Source organism: Nicotiana tabacum, chromosome 8 (genome assembly GCF_000715075.1).
Source record: "Nicotiana tabacum cultivar K326 chromosome 8, ASM71507v2, whole genome shotgun sequence".
Classification (NCBI taxonomy): domain Eukaryota; kingdom Viridiplantae; phylum Streptophyta; class Magnoliopsida; order Solanales; family Solanaceae; genus Nicotiana; species Nicotiana tabacum.
This window is the reverse complement of record NC_134087.1, coordinates 17,323,112-17,336,607: the sequence shown is the minus strand read 5'-3', so window position 1 is coordinate 17,336,607 and position 13,496 is coordinate 17,323,112.

Sequence of the window (13,496 nt, the reverse complement as noted above, 5' to 3'; positions counted from 1 at the left end):
TTGCGGGCAGTGGTTGACGGACGTGGGGTGGTGGCGTTTCGAAGTTTGGACGCGAGAGGGTGGCGACGAAAGGTTGCTGGGCTTCGAACGTTGGGGGTGCGACTGGAGGTGGAGAAATATATTTGTGGTGGTGTTAGGGTGGTGTTTGGGGCAGTGGTCGTGAGGTCGTCGGTTATGGTGGAGGTGACGGGGTGGACAACAATGGAAGTTTGTTGATGGTTTTGGGCAGTAGGGGTGTTGGGTTTGGATTGTGACGGGGTCGAACGGTGGTGATGCTTGGTCGACGGGGGAAGCTCGCAACGGGTTGCAATGGCGGACGTGGACTGGCGGGTGGTTGCTGTTGGTTTTTGGTGACGGGGGTACGACGGGCCTGGTTTTTCCGGTGGGAAGCTTAGGAGGAGGAGGTGTGGTTGCCGGTGATGGGGGGGTGTTTGGACAGTAGAGTCGACTGGTTTGGGTAGTGGTCGACGAACGGGTTGCGAGATGACGAGGGAGATGTGTCGTCGGAGCAGGTGGTCGTTTGGTGGTTTAACGTCGGGAACTGGGGAAGGTGACGGGGTCCTTTGGGTTTGGGACGCTGGGGGGGAAGCCGGGATCGATCCAGTAGGTTTTTTTTCGCAGGCTTTGTAGTTTCTTTCTTTTTTTTTCCTCTGAAGAAGAAAGAGGAACTGTAGTATATCTTTTCCAAATCTCAAAAGTCCCATTTTTTCAACTTTTCCAAAAGTCCCTCCTTTCCTTTTCGTTGGTCCCCCGTCCATTTAGCATGGGTTTTGCCCAGAAAAATGAGCCCACGCGTGGTGGGGTTCGAGGCATATGTCCCCCACGCGTGGTAGGGTTCCCCATGTGTCCTGGACACTGTTTATTATGGGCTAGGTCCGAAAATTAGGCCTAAAACCGGGTAGTTTAAACCCGAATATTATTCTTTTGCCCGGACCCGAGAAATAGGAACACGTTGCTTAACTAGTCCTATGTAAGCAAAATAACTACCAAAAATAAGACTAGTATTTAACAAAACTATATCTTTTTAAATATTTTTCAAGGTTTAAAAATAGCTACAAAATATTAATAAAACTATTTTTTGTAATTTTCGTTTTTAAATATTAAGATAAAATATGAGGTAATATTTTTGTATTTTTTCAAAGTTAAAAATGCCTATAAAACTTTAATAGAATTATTATTTTTGTATTTTTCGAAATTATATAAGGTATAAAAATAAAGTGCAATTTTTGTATTTTTCAAGTTTATGAGAAATACATAAACTAAAATTTTTATATATATTTTTTGAAATTTTCTTTTTTTGCAACGAAATAAAGTAAAATAGTTAAAATAGTTATACTTGTCCTAAATTAGATATTTAAGCTTAAGAACGCAAAAATTCTCGGGGAGGGTCAAAAATCACGTGCTTACAGCTGCCCCTCTTTGACTGGAAACACGAAGAGTTTTCCGACAAAGAACGACTAGCCGTGTTTTTGACCCGACCATTACTTGGACGGACTACGCTTAAGGAAAGGAAGGGAATGTGACCGAGCCCTGGTATCTGAGCTGCCTACATATCCTTGGTTATACAGGAATCAGGCCACGTGTAGTTCGGAATATGAGAGAGATAGTGAAGTTGTACCGAGGTGGAGAGCCGATCGAGGTGCCGTTCCGTCGAGGTTCCGGTCCGCGGTCCTGTCATTACAACAAAAATGAAAACTGAAAAAGACTAACTAAGCCTATCAGCTACTTGTTACAAGGATTCCTATCTCTTAAGTCTTCTGAAACTTGATCTTGAGTCTTGAATGGTGCTTCTCACAGACTTTGGATTTGAACCTTGATACTTGCTAGTTGTAGGCGCTAGTTCTTGAGCATATCACATTTGTTCTCCACATCCGTGCTTCGGATTCATTCATTTTTCTCTTTTTCTTTTTCTTCTTTTTTTTTCTTTTTGTTTTTGTGACTAGCTTTTGTTGACCCTCTCAGGCTGTTGACTCGCATTCTTGGGGCGAGCTTCTAACTTGGATTGAATGTTGTGGATTTCTGTTGTAATCCTTCTGCTCTCCAGTGGGTCACTGCTTGATCTTGAAAAATGTTTCCCCGTTCTACAGGCGGGTCCCTGGCAATCAAAACGAACAAAACAAACAAAATTTCCTAACCCAGTTTGCACTGGGGAGGTTTGTGAGTCGTTAGCAAAATCGTAACTTACTTACACTACTGATGCAATGATGAGAGTAAACTAAAGACTAGGCTAGGATGTGCATCTCCTATGAGTAAAACCAAAACTCTTGCTAGCAAATGTGTCTGCTAAAATAAAAACCTCAACGACTCAAACTAGAACGTGTGTCTTCTATGGTTGGATCGGAATGAGCTAAACTAGGAAGTGTGTCTCCTAAGGGTGAAAACTTCAGTGACTAGAAACTAGGAAGTGCGTCTCCTATGAATAAAATCTCGATTAGGAAGTGCGTCTCCTACGGGTAAAACTAAACTTTGAGGAAGTGCGTCTCCTGGGGGTACAATAAACTTAGGAAGTGCGTCTCCTATGGGTACAATAAACTTAGGAAGTGCGTCTCCTATTGGGTACAATAAACTTAGGAAGTGCGTCTCCTATTGGGGATGACTGTTTTTAGGAAGTGCGTCTCCTACTGGGTGAAACTATTCTTAGGAAGTGCGTCTCCTATTGGTACAATAGATCTAGGAAGTGCGTCTCCTATTGGTAAAACTTAGCTTAGGAAGTGCGTCTCCTATTGGTAAAACTTAGCTTAGGAAGTGCGTCTCCTATTGGTGAAATCAACTTAGGAAGTGCGTCTCCTATTGGTGAACCTATTCTTAGGAAGTGCGTCTCCTAATGGTAAAACTGAACTTAGGAAGTGCGTCTCCTATTGGTAGAACTAAACTTAGGAAGTGCGTCTCCTATGGGGGAAATGAACTTAGGAAGTGCGTCTCCTATGGTGAAACTGAACTTAGGAAGTGCGTCTCCTATGGTGAAACTGAACTTTAGGAAGTGCGTCTCCTATGGTGAAACATATCTTAGGAAGTGCGTCTCCTATTGGTGAAACTTGCTTAGGAAGTGCGTCTCCTACTGGTGAAACTTGCTTAGGAAGTGCGTCTCCTACTGGTGAAATATTTTTAGGAAGTGCGTCTCCTATTGGTGAAACTTATCTTAGGAAGTGCGTCTCCTACTGATAAAACTTGCTTAGGAAGTGCGTCTCCTACTGGTGAAACTTATCTTAGGAAGTGCGTCTCCTACTGATAAAACTTGCTTAGGAAGTGCGTCTCCTACTGGTGAAACTTATCTTAGGAAGTGCGTCTCCTACTGATAAAACTTGCTTAGGAAGTGCGTCTCCTATTGGTGAAACTTGCTTTAGGAAGTGCGTCTCCTATGGTGAAACTGACTTAGGAAGTGCGTCTCCTATTGATGAAACTTGCTTAGGAAGTGCGTCTCCTACTGGTGAAACTTATCTTAGGAAGTGCGTCTCCTACTGATAAAACTTGCTTAGGAAGTGCGTCTCCTACTGGTGAAACTTGCTTAGGAAGTGCGTCTCCTACTGGTGAAACTTATCTTAGGAAATGCGTCTCCTACTGATAAAACTTGCTTAGGAAGTGCGTCTCCTACTGGTGAAACTTGCTTAGGAAGTGCGTCTCCTACTGATAAAACTTGCTTAGGAAGTGCGTCTCCTACTGGTGAAATATTTTTAGGAAGTGCGTCTCCTATTGGTGAAACTGAACTTAGCTTAGGAGGAAATGCATCTCCTATGGGTAAAGACGTGGAATGTATGCCTCTGTTATCTGGGCGGGCTCCCAATTTCAACACTTGAAAAGTAAAGACTGAATTTATGCCTCTGTTATCTGGGCGGGCTCCCAACTTCAACACTTGAAAATAAAGACTGAAACCAACATATCCTATTTGAGGGCGGATGAACCCAACATATCCTATTTGAGGGCGGATGAACCCGACATATCCTATTTGAGGGCGGATGAACCCAACGTATCCTATTTGAGGGCGGATAAACCCAACATATCCTATTTGAGGGCGGATGAACCCAACATATCCTATTTGAGGGCGGATGAACCCGACAGATCCTATTTGAGGGCGGATGAACCCGACAGATCCTATTTGAGGGCGGATGAACCCGACAGATCCTATTTGAGGGCGGATGAACCCGACATATCCTATTTGAGGGCGGATGAACCCAACATATCCTGTTTGAGGGCGGATGAACCCAACATATCCTGTTTGAGGGCGGATGAACCCGACATATCCTATTTGAGGGCGGATGAACCCGACATATCCTATTTGAGGGCGGATGAACCCAACAGATCCTATTTGAGGGCGGATGAACCCAACATATCCTATTTGAGGGCGGATGAACCCGACAGATCCTATTTGAGGGCGGATGAACCCGACAGATCCTATTTGAGGGCGGATGAACCCGACATATCCTATTTGAGGGCGGATGAACCCGACATATCCTATTTGAGGGCGGATGAACCCAACATATCCTATTTGAGGGCGGATGAACCCAACATATCCTGTTTGAGGGCGGATGAACCCAACATATCCTGTTTGAGGGCGGATGAACCCGACATATCCTATTTGAGGGCGGATGAACCCGACATATCCTATTTGAGGGCGGATGAACCCAACATATCCTATTTGAGGGCGGATGAACCCAACAGATCCTATTTGAGGGCGGATGAACCCAACATATCCTTAAGACTTGAAGATGTCTTACCTTGAATACTTGTTGGGGATTGGGATGAAATTTCCCTTTCTACCTTCCCCATTTATTTTTTATATATATATATATATTTTTTTTTATCTATTATTATTATTATTATTAGCTTCCTCCTTTGAAGTCTAACCGCTGAGGATACCGACTTTCCAACCTTGTGTTGGACCCCTCGCAACTGCTAGTGATAACACTGTTGAGGAATTATTTACTTACCTGTTGGGGGTAAAATGTTATCAGCTGGGGGTACCTGACTTCCAGAAAATTTTTCTAAATGGAAGGAAAATTTTCTGCCCCAGTTTGATAATATCCCTTGTGGCATGCAGTTCTGGCATCAATGCCATTTCTGTTACCTGCTTCAAATCAAACAAAATTTTGTTAGTTTAAAACGCGGTGGTTGGTTGTGATACTCCTAATGGGATGGCTTTCCCTTTCTCTCTTCCTTGCTCTGTGCTCCACAACTTGTTGGGGATGATATTATGTGCTGGGGATAATCCCTTCCTGCTGGGGATATCCCTCTTCTTTCGTGGCATAGCTCGGAAACTGGCATTTCCCCGACCTTTTAGTCTAGCATGAATTTCCCCAAATCATGCACACTGCTTTCCTTGCTTTGTTCATGGGCCTTGGCCTTGAGGTTTATAACTTTTGGTAAAGGCGATGGTATCCCTCTTGACACTTGTCAATCTTTTTGTCAACTCCCTTTTGGGGATATCTTTTTGACACTGGCCTCGCGCTTGTTCCTTGACGACTATACCATTTGGGTGCACTAGTCAGATCTTATCTGGCATAATTGGAAAGCTGATGGCATATGTTGAAGTCAATTCACACTTGTTCTGACCAGACAGACTCTATTGGGGATTTTTCTATGAAAGGAAAAAGATAAAAGAAACAAAACAAAAGACAAAGGAAACGATGACTCTTTTACAAAAGAAACTATAAATAAAAACTCAAATGCAGATACCGACTCTAATGGCCATGACATGCGTATGTGGCCTATCCTTTACCGTCAATCATCTTTCAAGATCTTCAATTGGTGATTCCCCATCTGATTCTTGATCTTATTCGACTTGCAGTGCCCGAAGGGTTTTCACTATCAAGTCTCTCTCATTTTTGGCTTTTCTCTCAGCTTTCATCGCCTTATGGTGCCTGTGAAGGTTTTCACCGATAAGACTCTCTCATTTGTATCACTTTCCAGCTGGGGATTTGGAGTGTTGCCGGTATGACTCTTTCTGCTGGAGATTAGAGTCCCTTTTGTTGTGGAACAGAATGTTATGTTCGCCGGTAAGACTCTTCATTTGTTTGACTTGGCATCTTTTGAAGACTGATCAGAAGGTCTTTCTTTGGACCGTAATGTGGGTTTTGGATAGGGCTAGAAAGAAAGAGTATTAAAGACTCAAAAGTGCATCGATTCTGGGTTATTAATTACAACTTTCTGAACCAGATTTATTTACAACGAACGCAACCTCTGCCCCAGTTTCTTGCTTGGGGATATCTTAAATTTTTTTTTTCATTTTTCAAAACTATGACCGAGCCGTGAAGCGCCTACGTATCCTCTTTGAGGAATCAGGTCAAACGTAGTTCCCAATTCCTCTTTTTCATTTAATTTTCCTCTTTTTTTCTTTGTTATCAATTTTCTTTTCTTTTATTTTCTTTTTTTTTCTTTTTTCGTTTTGTTGTTTTCTTTCTTTTTTTTTTCTTTTTCGTTGCTACTGATTCCGAACGAGGGGTATGAAAGAAAATAAATAAGGCTCAAAAGGGGTTAACGAAGGATAAAGTGTTTGGGTAGCAGAACAAAATGCCTTCGTCATTCCAGTCTTCAAAACATGCCTAGTGCAAACAACACAATTTAAATTTGTAGTCTCTTCTGATGGTGCTGGACTTGACAATTATGTTAGACATATGTTTGTTCATTTGTCACTTCTAAAGCACCGTTGGGCGACACTCTCATTCTCATTATTATGAACGACCCTCATGCCAATTTAGGCGAATCTTTCTTTAACGGTATTCTTTGTGTTCAACTTGCCCCAGTTCCACATGACTCGAGCTCTGAATAATCTCAACCGTCCTTATTTCCTTTAAATGGTGTGAATCGCCTTTCCAGGGTTTTATGATTAACTTTTAAGATTATGCCCAAACTGGGTGCGCATGTCATGTCCCTAGAATCGGCGTTGAACAAAATGGTAAAAAGGACTAAACAAAAGATGACTGGAAATAATAAAAGACCGGACTTTGTATTAGACTACCGGCGAAATGGTTTAAATAACAAAGCAAACAAAACAATCCAGAACAAAATCCTAAAAACAAACTGGATAAGACAACATCCGACTCATAACCCTAATAATCCGAACAACAGAAATGACAACAAAATGAGCCACCACAAGCTTCTCTCTTGCTGACCAAGGAACAAAACGTCCTCCCACTTTATCAAAATCGGCATTTTAGCCACTGAGCTTTGCATCAATATTGCCAGCTTCAACCTCATCAACCTCCGTAGGCAAGTTCTCGAGGAGGTTCGAGTGCTCCATGTCACTGTTATTAATCGCAACCCGCCCTTCTCGGATCATTTTCTCTACTTCCTTTCTCCAGCTATGACAGCTCTCAATGTTGTGCCCTACGACATTGGAGTGGTAGGAGCATCGTGCTGCCGGATCAAAGCTCCTTGCAAGCGGATTTATAGTACATGCGGGGAGTGGCTCAATCGAACCAGCATGCCTTAGCCTTTCAAACAGACTGGCATAAGATATCCCGATGGGGGTGAGAGCCTCTCCTCGTTTCAGCAACCTCTTCATTCTTGCATGTTGACAGGGCCGGAAACCTGATCCAGATGGCTTTTGATGGGCTTGTGTGGGTGGGTAAGCATTTCGTGGAGTCGGGTCCCTGGGAAGTGAGGTATGGCTTTTGAGGTCGCAGGGAAAGAAATGGTGTTGGGGAGTGGAGAAGCATTGAGGAGTGATGGAGCTACTCGGGTAGCTGGGAAAGCTGCCATAAGTGGGTTGGGATGGAGAGTATGGGGGATCTTCCATTATGGTGTTGGGTGCTTGGGAAATGACCGAGCTCAAGAGACTTGGCGGTGGAGGGGGTGGTGCTTTTCCCGTTATCCATGCCTGATACATGTCTGCCACATGCCGTCTCAGCATTTTCACTTCTTCTACCAACCCGTTGTTCCGTTCGACCAATTGTTGTCGGTCATCAGTACCGACCCACTCGGTTCTACGGTTCTGAGCCATTGCCCTTTGATTTTGCTTTGCAGGGAGGAGTTACCACAACCAACCACTCTCTCTATATATGGACACATCAAAGGGAAGTCATCACGTTAGTGTTAGGGCATTGGACAGACAATCATATATCAAAAATGTACCCAAGCAGTTAGGCAATTGTGCCCCCTGAAAATCTTCCGCACTCTCTTTTATTTATTTATTATTATATATTTATTTTATTTTCTTTTATTTTTATTTTATTATTTTTCATTTTAGTGGTGGTCGAATCTTATGGAGATTGCTTACGTATCATGTCCCCGCATGAATCAGACCTTGCGTAGTTCGGACCAACAAGAGATAAACAATAACAAACCATTTTTCAATTTTCATATTAAAACAAACTGAGTTTCAAAGGTTTGAAGATGACCTACAAACTCGAAATCAAATAACCCATATACTTCAATCAAGAGATTTATAAACTCAAAAACAAAAGGCTAACTCCCTTTCTCTGTTCGACAAATGCAACCAAATGGTTATTTTTGCAAATGTGGCCCCTTCCGAATTTCATATGAATTTTGAGGCCGGGGAGGATTATTTTGACACTTTACAAACTTGTCCGTTCTTTTACGAAAATAACCTTTCGACAACTGAAAGACACTCTAAGGCTATTTCGGCAAGAACGGTTCAAGGCGCGGCCGAAGCTGGCTCGACTTATTATGACAAAATTTGAACGGTATTCACCTGACCGTCGACTCTTTTTTTTTTCAAATCACAATAAAACTTGGTGTTGCAAAACACGGCCATTCAGCGTGTCGGGGGCAAAGGTTTAAAAGGCTGTGTGGGTCAACTAGACCAAAAATCCTAAACATGGCCCCAAAAGGTGGCTATTTATGCAAAGTCAGCCTTCCGGCGTTCCCTTCGGGAACATTCGGCTATTTACGACATAACAACATCACCTAACTTATTTATGACTCTTTTTATCGTTTTTCAAATTTAGAAAACTCAATATTGCAAACACGACCTTTCAACGTCTCGGGGACGAAGATTTTTAAGGCTGTGTGGGTCAACTGGACCAAATCTTAAATATGACCCAAAAGTGGCTATTTATGCAAAGTCAGCCTTCCGGCGTCCCCTTCGGGAACATTCGGCTATGTCTTGATAAAACAGCGTCACCCGACTTCTTTATGACAGAATTAAAATTTTGACATGTTTTTTTTTCTTTTTATTATTATTTATTTATTTTTGGCTATTTTAGCAAAAGGTGAGGTTGGACCCGATGAGGGTTGCCTACGTATCTCACATCCGGTGAGAATCAAACCCGCGTAATTCGGGCAAATAAACTGTTTTTGAGAGGACCCTTTTCCATTTTCTATATTTTTTTTATTATTATTTTCACAACAATCAAATAGACTATTATTCTATTATTTTCATTTATAACAAACAAACGAATTAACGAAAAACATAAAACATTCCTTCTTTTTTGAGAAGGTGGGGTTGGACCCGATGAGGGTTGCCTACGTATCTCACATCCGGTGAGAATCAAACCCGCGTAGTTCGGTCAATCAAGGATAAGTAAATGAACTAACCTTTTTTGAATTTGAAAGAACTACTTCAAAAGAAGAAAGGAAGTATATTTTTGAATTTCATTGGCTTTTTTTTTTATTATTCTAAAGAAGAAGAAGAAAATATTTTTTTTGGAATTTTACCTTTAATAAAAGAAATGCTTCTAACATGTTTTTTTTTCTGAATCTTCTAAAGAAGAATCAAAATATTTTCGGTTTTTTTTTTTTTTATTATTATTATTTACACAATTAGCGAGACTTTCTAAAGAAGTCAATAATGGAAAATATATTCGGATTTTTTTTTTATTTTTGAAGATTGGGGTTCTAACAACTTCTCTAAACCTTTGGCAAGACAAATGCACTTGCAACACATGAATATATATATACATTTTGGAAATAAAGGAAAACTTTTGGATTTGTTATATATAACATATATTTGCAATAATTAAACCCCTTTCGACGCCCGACTCTTTTTTTTTATAACCTAAATAAACTTTTGGACTTTTGACATTTTTTCAAAACAAGACTGCTAATAAACAAACTAATAAGACATTTTTTATTTTCTCCAAATTTCGACAGAGCTTCGACTCTACTTGGTTTTTTCTCCACGCTGTTATTTTCTCCTCTTTTCCACAATTTTCTAATTTGTGGATGATGATGAAAACATACACAATCCTTTTTTTTTTTGAATTTTCAATGTTTTTATTTTATTTTATATATATACATATATATTTTATTTTTTATTTTTATTATATTTTCAAAATGTGGCATGGGAGACATAACGATTTCCAAGACTTCTTGGATTCCGCAAATGCTCCCCATGCGCTTTTCCCAACATATGAAGCGTGGGGGACACATGAGAATTCCAAGACTTCTTGGATTCCACAAATGTTCCCCATGTGCTTTCCCAAAAAGCAAGCGTGGGGGACATAGGGAATTCCAAGGCTTCTTGGATTCCACAAATGTTCCCCATGCTTTGATTAAAATAAAATCATGCTGGAAATGACCAAATGACTCATTCGCCCTTGACTGAATACAACATGTAGCACATAGGATGCCATAAGATGGTCTATTATTTTCAGGTTGCTTGTCCTAGACGGACCCAACCCCTATGTTGAGTCCCCTAAGTCAAATGCACATGATGCAAATAAACGTTCCTACTAGGGATCCGGCATGAAATCACGTTATTCTATGTTCAAAAGCCTGGGTAAGTGTTCTAGACAGTGTACCCGAGCGGACAACTCGAGTCGAGGAGGGGCAACTTACCGGGAACCAAAAGGCCGTCTGGCTTCGTAACTTATCCGTCCCCTTTCTTATTTCGGGTATTGACACTAACAGAATAGGGAGTCTCGACCAGCGAGCTTCTCCCTGGAGGTAAGAAGAGAAGGGTTTCGGCACAGTTTATATACAGCCCAAATAATATCAAAGCGGTAAAAGCAGCATTTAGCACATTAGGCTCAAACACGTAAAAAAAACCAGATAATAAATAAATCCAAATAATAACAATTATTTCAAGCTCGAATTCTTAAACCTGAACCAGTGGTTCTGGGCCAAATCCCCAGCAGAGTCGCCAGAGCTGTCACACCTCCTTTTTCCGCGCCCGGGGGGGGCGCAGGGGGAGTTTTTTCCAATTAAAGGACAATCGAAACGGGATTTATTTATTAATTTCAGAGTCGCCACTTGGGAGATTTAGGGTGTCCCAAGTCACCAATTTTAATCCCGAATCGAGGAAAATAATGACTCTATATTATAGTCTGCGTACCAGAAATCCGGATAAGGAATTCTGTTAACCCGGGAGAAGGTGTTAGGCATTCCCGAGTTCCGTGGTTCTAGCACGGTCACTCAATTGTTATATTCGGCTTGATTATCTGATTTTAATACAATTATGAACCATGTGCAGATTTTATCTTTTAACCGCTTTATTAATTATTATTATTAAGAATGTGAACATCGCTTAAAATATGTCTTTGGACTGCGTCACATGAAATGCACCCACAATCCGGAACATATCTTATTTGACGTTTTGGGATTTGGATTTGGGTCGCATGAAATGCACACCCAAGTTTAAGAAAGTAAATTATTAAACACGCGCCTAAAGAGACTATCGCGTTATTATTTCGGGAAAGCCACGAAATTCACTAAGCGGCCCTCCTGAATTCTAAGTAATTTTAAACAAGTATTTACTGAGGGCCCCGCAATTTGTATTTTTATTCGGCGAGGCTCATCTCATTCTTATTTTTTAAAAGAATTTGCAACTTCATGGATATACATCTCGGGCCACGTCACAATCAATGTGCCCGTGACTAGAGACATATTTCGACTCCGTTGAGATTTGGATTTGGGTCACATAAATGTGCACCCGAGTTTAGGGAGATAACATTATTAAAGGCGCGCCTAAAGCAGCTAGCGCATTATTATTTTGGGTAGGGCCATGAAATTTGCTAAACGACCCATCCCGGAATCTAAGTATTTAATACATATATTTTGTGAGGGCCCCGCAATTTGTCCCTTTTATTTGGCGAGGCTCGTCTCATTTTATTTTATTTTTTATTATTATTATTATTTTTTATTATTATTATTTTTTATTTTTATTTTTAAAGGGATGCCATTTTTACGCCTTTAACCATACTAAACCTTCAGCCTCTTTACAAATACAATCTCATAACTTGTCAAGATTTGCTAAAAGAAGTTAAACGAATGAGTGTTTCGGGCGTAGCAACAACAGGTACTAATACTAATTTTGTCCAAATAAACTGAGACAATAATAACATAACACATTGAACGTAAATAATAACAATACTAATCTTGGGACTACTAATACGATTAAATCAAATGACATCAAGTAATCAATAATAACATAACACAAAAATGAACTAAAATGCATACGGTGAAACATAAGCAGGAAATTATCATATCAATTGATATATCGCAACTTCAAACATTGAACGTAAAATTTCTTTAATCCAATACATCGAGGCTTACTAACCTGAATAAGCAGAAACGCCTAGAGCCATTGACCGAACCTCAACATCGACTTCAACGGACGGACTCGACGCGCCAGACCTCGACGAACAAAGACGACCTCAACGGACTGCACGACAACAGTGAAAGAACGACGATAACATCAGCTGAAGCAGTGGTGGTCGCGTTTGGACGGTGGGGTTGCGGGCAGTGGTTGACGGACGTGGGGTGGTGGCGTTTCGAAGTTTGGACGCGAGAGGGTGGCGACGAAAGGTTGCTGGGCTTCGAACGTTGGGGGTGCGACTGGAGGTGGAGAAATATATTTGTGGTGGTGTTAGGGTGGTGTTTGGGGCAGTGGTCGTGAGGTCGTCGGTTATGGTGGAGGTGACGGGGTGGACAACAATGGAAGTTTGTTGATGGTTTTGGGCAGTAGGGGTGTTGGGTTTGGATTGTGACGGGGTCGAACGGTGGTGATGCTTGGTCGACGGGGGAAGCTCGCAACGGGTTGCAATGGCGGACGTGGACTGGCGGGTGGTTGCTGTTGGTTTTTGGTGACGGGGGTACGACGGGCCTGGTTTTTCCGGTGGGAAGCTTAGGAGGAGGAGGTGTGGTTGCCGGTGATGGGGGGGTGTTTGGACAGTAGAGTCGACTGGTTTGGGTAGTGGTCGACGAACGGGTTGCGAGATGACGAGGGAGATGTGTCGTCGGAGCAGGTGGTCGTTTGGTGGTTTAACGTCGGGAACTGGGGAAGGTGACGGGGTCCTTTGGGTTTGGGACGCTGGGGGGGAAGCCGGGATCGATCCAGTAGGTTTTTTTTCGCAGGCTTTGTAGTTTCTTTCTTTTTTTTTCCTCTGAAGAAGAAAGAGGAACTGTAGTATATCTTTTCCAAATCTCAAAAGTCCCGTTTTTTCAACTTTTCCAAAAAGTCTCCTTTCCTTTTCGTTGGTCCCCCGTCCATTTAGCATGGGTTTTGCCCAGAAAAATGAGCCCACGCGTGGTGGGGTTCGAGGCATATGTCCCCCACGCGTGGTGGGGTTCCCCATGTGTCCTGGACACTGTTTATTATG